The sequence below is a fragment of the Piliocolobus tephrosceles genome, chromosome 7, assembly GCF_002776525.5.
Source record: "Piliocolobus tephrosceles isolate RC106 chromosome 7, ASM277652v3, whole genome shotgun sequence".
Lineage (NCBI taxonomy): Eukaryota > Metazoa > Chordata > Mammalia > Primates > Cercopithecidae > Piliocolobus > Piliocolobus tephrosceles.
In genome coordinates, this window is record NC_045440.1 from 23089113 (window position 1) to 23099109 (window position 9997).

Genomic DNA, 9997 nt, shown 5'->3' on the forward strand with positions numbered 1-9997 from the left:
TATCTTTATTACAGACCCATTAGTCAAGCCTCTATTCGATGTAGAGCTATCCTCATTAGGTACTGGTTTAATTTGTCAGGGTCTTAAAAAGAATAATTCTATTAAATATTCCATTATGTAAATCACATGAAGAAATTTATTTGCAATAGCCAAAAGCAGCTAGATGTAACTAAGACCACCTAAGAAGCCTCTGCAAGATATCTACTACCTTGAGCATGTCTTTCATTGTATCCATATTGAGAACTGCAAGTCATTGTCTGTCTTTACCAGAGACAACATTAACATGCATCCATTTCTTAGAGGAAATAAGGTAGTAACCAGGAGTATTTGGACAATATAAATTTGCATCTGTAAAGCGTCTGCCTAGAAATTATTGATTTTCTCTTCCCCGAAAAGCCTATTAAAAGGAAACATCTTTTCTAATGCTTTCCAGGGGGCCTCCAGGAAATCATTACTGGTAGAGACTGTTGTTTTATGGGTCTTTGGATGGGAGCTTTAAATATGAACATGAAATGTGAAAAGGAAGGATGTGATAAGCAGACTCCTGCTGAGAGCTGGCTTTTATTCATTGCCTGTCCTCTCGTTTATTTCTCCAGGCAATTAGCCCAGGCTGTCGCTCTGGGAGCCATCCTTTGAAAGACTCCTCCTGGAGAAATTTTTACAGAGTCAAAAGCTGGATTTCCTTCCTACTCCTCACCTGCACGCCACCCTCGACCCTACCCTTTCCACCTCTTCTCAGGAGCCTCCTCCTTCCTGCCACCAGCCTCTCACCAGAGTTCTCACTCTCTGGTGTCCGGGCTAAAGCTTGGCACTCGCCGGGACTGGCTGCTTCATGACAGCCCTCAGAGGGAGACCAAGAGCCAAGGCCAGGAACAGTCTGGAATGCCTGGGAGACAGAGACTGTCTCTGCCTGAGATGGGCAGGTGGGACAAAGCATGGTACCCAAAAGTGTGGCTTCATCAGCAATGGTTTAGGCAGTCACTGCAGGCCCAAACACAGTACAAGGAACTCCCCAGCAATCTTCAAGTGGGAAAACACAGTCTTAGGAATGATGGTTTGATGGCAAAAGGGAGGAGGATAAAAGTAGCTGTGTTCTACTGATCACTGACCATGTGCATTTACTTTTTCGGTGAATCCCTACAATTTGGGGAGGTAGGCACGACTACCCTAATTTACCAATGATGGGTACAATTTGCCCTTGATTACAGGTTTATGAATAGCAGAGCTGGTTTTCAAATCCAAGTGCAACGGACTCCAGAGCCCTCACTCTGAGCCACTGACCTCCTCTAAGAGGTCATACTTAACCAGCTTTGCTTTTGCTCACCATCAAATTCACAGGAACATCAGCTTCTTCCAAAGCCTCAAGACCTACACAAATGAGTTTAAGCGTTGTCTATTGTGAGTCCTCTCAATAACCTTGAGGTACCGTCAGAGGGAACATGTTCAATTGAACGTTTAGTTACAAAACATTCAGTTTGTGTCAGGAACTGTGCTAGTCGATGAAGATAGAGATCAGAGAAGCTAGGACGCCGGGGCAGCGGACAATAAGCCAACTGTCACCAAAGTAAAGATAAAGTGCCATCTGGGATAAGGCCATGGAGACGTATTCAGTGTCATGAGAGATGACAACAGAGATGTAATGTATATGAGGTAGTATGGAGAGGCCTCTCCAAGGACAGAAGGGTGAGCAGCAATTAGGAGTTAACCAGGAAGGGTGGGAGGAAGGGCACTCCAGGCTAAGGGAACAGCATGTGTGACGGCCCTGAGGAGGGCAGGAGACTAAAGCATTTGAGGACCTAAAAGATGGTCCAAGTGGCAAGCAGGGGAAACAGGAGGTGGTGGGCTGGCCAGGGGGCAGGAGGAGGATCATTTAGCATTTTGAGGGATTCCTATTCACCTTCCAGGTGAAAAAGGAAGCCATTGAAAGACCTGGTATGGGAGACACACAGTTGGAAGCTCACAGGGGCTGTTATAAGGATTGGGATAAGAACAAGGTCATTAGGGAGGCTATTAGAGTGGCACAGAAGAGACATACAGGAAGGTGGTTTATACTGGGGGACTGTGTTATGAAAAGAAATAGATGGAGAGGGCTGGGTGTGGTAGTTCATGTCTGTAATCCCAGCACTTTGGGAGGCCGAGGCAGCTGGATCACGAGGTCTGGAGTTCAAGACCAGCCTGGCCAACATGGTGAAACCCCATCTCTATTAAAAATACAAAAAATTATCTGAGTACGGTGGCAGGAGCCTGTAATCCCAGCTACTTGGGAGGCTGAGGCAGGAGAATCACTTGAACCGGGGAGGAGGAGGTTGCAGTGAGCTGATATTGCGCCACTGTACTCTAGCCTGGGCAACATAAACCTGGTGGCTCAAAACAACAGAAATGTATTTTCCCACAGTTCTGGAAGCCGGAAGTCCAAACATCAAGGTGTTGGTGGGGCTGTGCTCCCTCAAAATCTCTAGGGGAGGATCCTTCCTCTCCTCCTCCTAGCTTTGGTGGCTCCTGGCCCTCCATGGCTTGCAGATGTGTACCCCAAGTCTCTGCCTCCATCTTCACATGGCCCTCTTGCCTCCAGGTCTCCTCTGAGACTCTGTATCCAAATCTCATTTTTTTTTCCCCCTTATAAAGATGCCAGTTGATGGCTTTAGGGCCCACCCTAATCCATTATGACCTTATTTAACTTGGTTACATGAGCAAGAAACCTATATCCAAATAAGACCACATTCACAAGGACTGGAGGTCAGGACTTGTGAATGTGATCTTATTGGGAATGTCTTTTTTGTGGAGGAAAGGGAAAGATGACATAATTCAACCCCCCACAGGAAATAAAGATGTCAAGTGTAACTTCTGAGTTTCCCTCAGGAGTAACTTGGTCAATGGACGTACTTAAATTGGGAAGAATTGAGGAGAAGCAGGATTGGGTCCAATTTAGAGCATGTTACATTTGAAATACCAATGAGTGTGAAACCGATGGCTTAATTTAATCAGGGCTGCCTGCCTGCCTGCCTTTGGTTGCTTGTTTTTCTTTACTTTTTTCTTCATTTTTCTATGAAGCTGAAGGCTGTGGTAGCTAAAGGCCACACCACTGAACACTGAAACTTAACCTTCACTGGCCACTGTATAGATAACATTCATAGGTCGCCATGGCAACAGTAGATTCAGTTGTTTTTCAGGAACTTGGGCTACCTCCTATCTCATTCAAACTGGTTGAGACCACCAAACCTTCAACTGGGCCTGCACAAGTATCCAAGAGGTGGCCTTTTGACATCAGGGGGCAAAAAACTCCTCCAGATCATGCTAACACTGCCATTTTCTGTACATATGTCCTATGAAATGCCATGAACTCTGACTACACTCATGTAGAATGAATTGGTTACTTCACTTACCCCTGCTACCAACCACCTCTTCCCATCCCTTAGACCACCCACTCCCCTAACCTATCAATATCCCTAAACCTCATCTTCATGAAGGCAGATTTGACAGCTGTTCTCTTACCTCCTTGCTTGGTGGTCTTACAGATAAAGCTTTTCTCTTTTGCAAAACCTATGCCACAGTGATTGATTCATTCCATGTGGGCAGAATGGACCTGAACCTGGCCAGTAACAAATATAGATGTCCAACTAGTAATTGATAGGAAGGTATTAAGTGAAAAAGAAAGTTCTCGGCCAGAAATACACATTTAAACTCAATGAAGTCAATGAGATCATTTAAGGAGGGAGATTATGCACCAAACACAATTTTCAATAAATTGTAATGCCATCAGAAAACATGCTTTTTGAGTGAAAGACAAAATATGCAGAATTATATATGTGGCAAAGTATTTATATATAAAACATATGTGAATATAAATATGCAAGCAAATTAATTTTGATATATATAAGAAGAAAGGAAATTGACAAGTATTAGTAGTGTTTATCTCACAGCCACTTTTCGTTTATCCTTACGCTTTTCAGAATTTTCCAAATGTTATCATTGGGTATGCATTTTTTAATAAAATTGTTTTAAAATATAAACTATTCAGAAATTTAATATAACTGAAATATGGAATATAGAAAAAGAAGGCTGGAAAAAAATGAAGCTAAATGGTAGTTTTTGAGCCTAGTCTAAATTTTCATTCTATATGCAACAGGGAATCCTAACGGTCTTGGAAAAAATGGACATGGACTGATTATACCATGGAATATAGTTATAGCTGTTTTTTTGACTGAAGATGTAATAGAACCTCATTATAGAAAAAAAAATGGACCTACAGGAAATTACAGATCCACTGTTAACATTTTTTAGTATTTCCTTCCAACACTCTTTTTGTGCCTATTTTTTACAGGTTAGATCAATTTTTAAACAGCTTCCTTTTTTAATTTACCATGATATGAAAAACCTATCACCATGAATTTGAACATCCCTCAAAGTATAATTTTATTGACTAATAACTGCCATGCCATGGAGATAACATGATTCACTTACCTGTTCCTCTATGTTTGAATACATTTTTCATTTTCATTTTTAAATAAATTATCAGTAATGCTGTTATCAACATCTTTGTTCGAAAGTTTCTATCAGAATGTTCATTGAGAGTCAAGTATTAGCAGGTAGTGCAGTAAATGCTAAGGAAACAAAGATGAATTAAATAAGGTCCCTGCCGTCTAGTAAAAGAAAAAAGTCTAAGATAGAAAGACTTCCAACATAAAGTGACATAGAAAATACCTATGTGTCCATCTCTCCATCAGAATCATTTCTTGCTCTTAATGAGTTTACACCTTGCTAGAGGAACAGACAATAAGCAGTCACTTTCAAGGTAATATAGTAACGAAGAGGAGTCCACACAAGTCTGGGCTTTTAAATTAAGCAAATGAGCGGCATAATGAAAGGGTGCATGGCAAGATGACCTGGCTACAATGAGAGACCAGAGGCACAGAACAGGCCTTGGGCTACTGTCTTTGTCTAGGCTGGAGGTTACAAGAGGATGGAATCAGGGGGACAAGAGGAAACTGGAAGAGGAAGGAAGCCTTTTCAAAGGAAAAACTGAAAGAGGGACACACGTGAGAGCTCTTCCCAGCTGGTTCTGTATGCATGCCTGGTCTCCCCAGCAAGACAATAGGCACCTGTCAGACAGAAGCTCCTTGTCCCATCCCAGTGCACACTCAGTACTGCCAGGAGGTTGGCTGAAAAGACAGTGTGATGGCCAAATAAAGTAAAAAGAGAAATGTAATAAAGGAACCGGGGTAAATGCACAAGAGTTGTGGGGTGATCTGTAGTCTCATTAGGGTGCCTCTCAGAAGCCAGAAAATCTCACGGCCATCTCTATTTCCACCTGGTGCTTGTTATGCAATAATAGCATCTTCCCAGTAGAGGGAACTGTCTGCATATTTAATTCCTAATCTGGCTACTGAGCTGAACCTGCAAACTGGCAGTGCTAACTGTAGAAATATTTTCCTAACTGTCCATCGCAGTTCAGCCCCAATTGTCTCACACTCCAGGCTGCTGGTTCCCCAGGAGCTGGCATCATTTGGCTAACTTTGTCACTAGTTCTTTTGACTCTAGCCAGCCACCCTCAATCTTACTCTTGCAACCACAGATGCTGAGATGTGCTGTGAACCACCTGCAAGCCCTCAAGGGCCCTCTGAAGCGTTCTCTCCATAAGATAATGGAACTTGCTGGAACCACAAGTTAGCATTCATCTGCTTTGCTCACCATTTCATCTTCAGTCCTGAGACGGGTGCCTAGCACATATTGGACATGCAATAAATTATTGCTATGTGAATGACGGAACCAGACAACCCTCCTAAAATGCTTTGGTAGCCAGAATGCTTTGATAAGGATGATAATCTCTCTTCAGTTCATGAAGATTTGTCCCTGAAGTCAAGTCTTTCTGGAAGATTCACTCTGCACTTCATTCAGTCCCTGACAAAGGGTAACTTTCCTCTCTGCACCCTCATTTCCTCAGTTCTTAGAATGCACAACTCTACCTGTTTAAAGTACTTGGACAGTGTGAACAAGAAAAATCAATCAGTTTGTTAATTAACCATTGGGGGTACTTTATGTTTTCACAATCACAAGAAGTATTTTTATGATGCAAGAAGGCAGGTCATTAATAAAATCATCTAGAATTTTTTTTTTCAAAATAGAAATCTCTATCTAACACCCTTATCCCTTCTCTCCCGACCCCATCACGCTGCAATGAACAAAGACAATATCTCTAATACACCCAGGGGAGTGAGGTTTGTTCAAAATATTCTTTGAAAATCTGGTAGGTGATTCTGGTGGGCATGGGTACACACACACACACCCATAAACACACATCCTACCCCTATTTCTCGCATACTGAGAGCCATTACTATAAACCAGTGATTCTACCTATTAGAATCTGGTTTATAGTGCACATCAACATCATCCAGGGAGATTTTTACAATTATACTAATGCCCACGCTAAATCTTAGGCAAATTAAATCAGAATATCTCAGAGTGAGCCTTGAGCCTCAGGAATTTTATTGGGCTGCCAAGACTGAGATGCCCCATTGTGGACACTTGGAAAAACCAATGCGAAGGGTCAGCATAGCCCCTGGCCACAATACCTTCCAACCAAACGTGGAACACAGTAAGATTAACATGAAATCACAACCACCCAAAGTGTCCCCAGAATGCAGAATTGTGACAAAAGACTTGCCCCCCCAATTTAGGAGAAATGACCTTAGATTTATTTCTCTACTGACCTTGGGGCCCTGAAGCATCATTTAGGGTCTCTGAGGCTCAGTCTCTTTATCTATAAAACAGAAGTAGTTAACATCACCAAGATGCTGACAGGACAAAATGAAATTGTGAAGCAAGAATTCTTTGTAAGTTATAAATGATTATGCAATTGGAATGGATTATTATGGGGAAATAGCAAATAAATATTTTTAAATAAGTCATTGTAGTCCTAGATTTGATTCAATATGTTTCATGACATCCGTCAGAAGATTCCCATTTTCTAGCCTTTCAAGCAACAGCCAAGCTCCCAAAGGTTTTTCCAATCTCTTTTCTCCCTAACTGATGTGCTCTCAATAGTCATAATTACAATAGTCACTGACATTTTCTCACCAAGTAGACAGAATACCTGTCTCTTATCACTGTTTTATTCATATTATCACAAACCCCTCTTGTTTTTCTTTAATAATATTTGCCACTGCTAAGGTGTTAAAGTTCAGTGAAGTACTTTATGCTAATAGCAGGCTTTTTAAGTTCCTTTCACGGTACAGTTTCTGACATCACCAACGAGACAGTCGGAGAGCTGTTTTCAAGTAAGTATCTGTCCTTGACCTCACAAACAACGTCATCTGGGGAAAGCAAACCATGTACAAGAGTAGCCAACATAAGAAATTTGGAAGCCGGGCGTGGTGGCTCATGTCTATAATCCTAGCACTTTGGGAGTCCAAGGCGGGGGGATCACAAGGTCAAAAGTTCGAGACCAGTCTGACCAATATGGTGAAACTCTGTCTCTACTAAAAATACAAAAATTAGCTAGACATGGTGGTGCACACATGTAACCCCAGCTACTCAGGAAGATGAGGCAGGAGAATCGCTTGAACCCAGAAGGCCGAGGTTGCAGTGAGCTGAGATTGCACCACTGCACTCAAGCCTGGGTGACAGAGAGACACTCCGTCTCAAAAAAAAAGAAAAGAAATTTTGAATAGGACAGACTTACCACGGAGCCCACAGACTGGCTTTGTCTTAAACAAGTCTTTTAGATTTAACTTTGAGACATGCAGTTAAGGTGAGCATTAATGAAACCAGCACTGCAAACCCTTACCTATGAAATTCAGGTTTTTATTTCTAATTTGCAGCTTTACATAGGTAACTTTTGGGGTCCTACCGAAAAAGTTTTCTTTAGTGACATATCAGTAAACTTATGTAAACTATGGATGTGGAATGAGAAGACAGAAGGTAGCTGGTTACTGTCTGAAATATGGGCAGTCAAGAGAAAGCTTAGCTTGAACAATGTGAGCTAAGGAGTTACTGATAATAAGGTGAAATATGCTCCTTTACATATTTGACAGAGTCCCACGATGAAGCAAGTGCCCCTTATGTCAGCCCCTAAGACCCCTGCTTGTGCTCTACCCACAAGGAAGAAAACCAATGAATAATTAAAGAGTTGTCTAGGGTGATGCTATACACTGCACTCTTGAGCCCCCTAAAATTTACATGTGGAAATCCTAACCCCCAATATGATGGTATTAGGTAGTGAGGCCTTGGAAGGTGAGTAGCTCATAAGAGTGGAGTGTTCACGAATGAGATTAGCGTCCTTATAAAACGGACCCCAGAGCAGATCTCTCTTCCCTTTTGCCATGTGAAGAGACAGTAAGAAGACAGCTAGCTGTCTATGAACCAGGAAGCAGGCGCTCACCAGAGATCTCGAGCTTGAGCTTCCCAGCCTCCAGAACTGTGAGAAATACATTTCTGTTGTTTATAAGCCACCTAGTCCATGGTATTTTGCTACAGCAGCCCAAACACACTGAGATAGTTGGGGTAGAACAGAGGAGACAAGGTTGAAAGATGTTTGTTATCAATTGTGTTTAGGCTTTGATCTCCTCATAGTTTACAGATATTCATTGTCTTTTCTTTTTTTTTTTTTTAATTGGAAGACTATATTTCGCCAGAGCCATCCAAATTTCCAATGTTATAATTAAATCAGAGAGTAAATTCATTTGAAAAGTGGAATAAACTCTATCCTTGAAATCTAATTAAGTCTACTATTAAAATTGAGATATAATACAGGCATATAAATAAGATCCAACTCAATTTCAAGAAACAATCAGTGATTAAGTAAAAAGCTACAACTCTACTGAATTAATTGGCAAGATTAAAATGCAAGTGATTTTACTTTACATTAATACATTTTATCAGAGCCATGGTAGACATAAAGGACATTTCTCTCCTCCCATTAGAATGGAGCCTCCAGGCTGGGTTTGGTGGCTCACACCTGTAACCCCAACACTTTGGGGGAGCAAGGCAGGAAGATTACTTGAGGCCAAGAGTTTGAGACCAGCCTGGGAAGCATAGCAAGACCTAGTCTCTACAAAAAAATTAAAAATTAGCCAAGCGTGGTAGCATGCATCTGTAGTCCCAGCTGCTTGGGAGGCTGAAGTGGAAGGATCTCTTGAGCCCAGGAGTTTGAGGCTGCAGTGAGCCATAATCATGCCACTGCACTCCAGCCCAGGCAACAGAGCAAGACCCTGTCCTTTAACAAAATAAAATAAAAGGAGTCTCTGGAGATCAAGAGATGTCTTATTCACTTTATATCCTATATAGCTCCTACTATCATCATTATTCAACATGGGCTGCATATTAGAAATTCCTGATAAACTTATAAACAAAGTACAAACTGTGTCCAGACCCCACTCAACTCTGCCTGCAGGGGCCAGGCATGGGTTTTTGTTTCCCACATGATTTTTCAGTTTCTGAAAACAGCTATTCAGCCATTTTCTCAGCCCACTTTGAGGTAAATAGAGTATAATTTTAAAAATCGTGGCTAGGAGTCAAGAAGTCTGAATTCTAGGTTTGACTCAAATACTAAGAAGCAAGTTCTGGCCTTTTGAAAGATCAGAACTTTGCTATTGCCCATTTCCTTACCTGTGAAATTGTAAGTTCAGACTAAATAATATATATTAAGACCCCTTCCAGCTCTCAATTGTCATTATTCTGTTCAATAAATCAGGTTTTTTACAAATTAAGATTTGTCTCTCTTCTGTGAGTGTGAGAAGAATGTGAACTAGACTTTGAACTCCTGGGGGTTGAGACGGCTTTACTCAAGTCTTCATCTCTGGCTCCTCTCACGGTGCCTGTCACAGAACTGATTCAATAAAATATCGGATAAATAAAGAGTTTCTATGGCTCTGATATTCATAGCGAAAAGAAAACTGAGAAAGAAAGCCTGGCTCTTTCCTTTTTTCTTCTTTTTACAAATGAGCAAAGTAGCTTTGGAGACTGTACTTACAGGTGCCTATAGCTGGGTGTGCATAGCAGA